Source organism: Trachymyrmex cornetzi, unplaced genomic scaffold (genome assembly GCF_001594075.2).
Source record: "Trachymyrmex cornetzi isolate Tcor2-1 unplaced genomic scaffold, Tcor1.1 scaffold166, whole genome shotgun sequence".
NCBI classification, from domain to species: Eukaryota; Metazoa; Arthropoda; class Insecta; order Hymenoptera; family Formicidae; genus Trachymyrmex; species Trachymyrmex cornetzi.
Window position 1 is genome coordinate 814205 of NW_017296266.1, and position 1367 is coordinate 815571.

Sequence of the window (1367 nt, forward strand, 5' to 3'; positions counted from 1 at the left end):
GGGTTTGATTAGACAAGACGTTTATGAACATCGTACGTGGTTGACGATATGCCGGTTGCGGTAAGTTTAAAATTCTTAAAACTCTACAAGAAGAAAATAAATAATTTTTGTCTCTTGCTGTTTTTCTGTAAAATTAATAGTACTTTAGTAAAAAAATTATTGAAGACCAATATTTGGCGACCTTTAGTAATTAATCTTGTTAAGTATTGCTAAAATTGCAAAATGGTAGAGAATTTTTCAACTTAGTTTAGTCCGCTCTATCTATGCATGAAACATTTGGCGGTCATTCTAGGACATCCTGTATATTGAATTTTGTATGCAAATATGAGTAATTAATATTGAAGAACATAATTGATATGTAACATTGTGACATATAATTCATGATAGTAATTAATTACTTCTATTTTCTCTCTTGTAAATTTATTATGACTTTTTTCATTCATGGAATTAAATGGATTGTTAAATAGAATACGATTAAATCTTTTATTTTAATGATAGTCGTATTTCTAATAAAAGATTTGTACGAGAATTACATAATTTTTTTTATATTCTCAACAGTCTGCCTAATCTTTTCATATATTTTCAATATTACAACATAAATTAATTATTTTTTCGCTCGTATAACTTACAACAAACTTAATAAATAGTAAACCCAGGTCAATACACGAGCTATAATTAGGTGTAACAAATATTTATTATTCACAAATTATAATCTTTCGACGATAAGTTTTAACGATATCATTGAAACTTATTGTTTCTTGTCTGTACGGTTTTCTCTTTCTTTGAATTTAAAGAAAATGCGATATAGACCTTATATTTATGTTAAAATATTATGAATTTATGAATAATACCTTCTTTAACACTCACAATAATTGCTTTCTATTTGAATTTCTTATCTTTTAATTTAATTAACTCAATTACATTATACTTCGTAATTTTATTTTAATTGAAATTACGAATTACATTGTAATTTAATTAAATAAAGGACCGCATCACAATATAATTGAATTACGACGTAATTGAATTACTTTGTATGTACAATTCCTTATGGATTAATTCAATTGTAATTCTGCACAACACTGCCTAATATTTAGATAATGTATTTATATTTTGACCGTATATTTGAAAAACTCAATTAATAATATAATGTAACTGCCTATTACGGTCCGAGCTGGATCTTCGTTGCTTTAAATAATTCAATCTTGAATTACTAATATATCCTATATATGTACTTGCATATATACCATATTGTAGTCTTTTTCAAACTGCGCGCCGAATTGTTTTTCCGGACTAAATAAACGCAATTAAAACTACTCTAGTAATCGCGAATTAAATTGACAAGCAATTTTTTTTTTAATAATTTGATG

General features: G+C 25.7%; 1 protein-coding gene across 1 annotated transcript in view; it reads left to right on the forward strand.

Annotated features, from left to right (window-relative positions):
• LOC108759038 (chorion peroxidase) overlaps positions 1–1367 on the forward strand; it is a 4082-nt gene continuing 2715 nt past the window's right edge. The window contains exon 1 of the mRNA XM_018504293.1: positions 1–60. The gene's annotated coding sequence lies outside the window, so the exon portion shown is untranslated. The remainder of the gene's footprint in view (positions 61–1367) is intronic.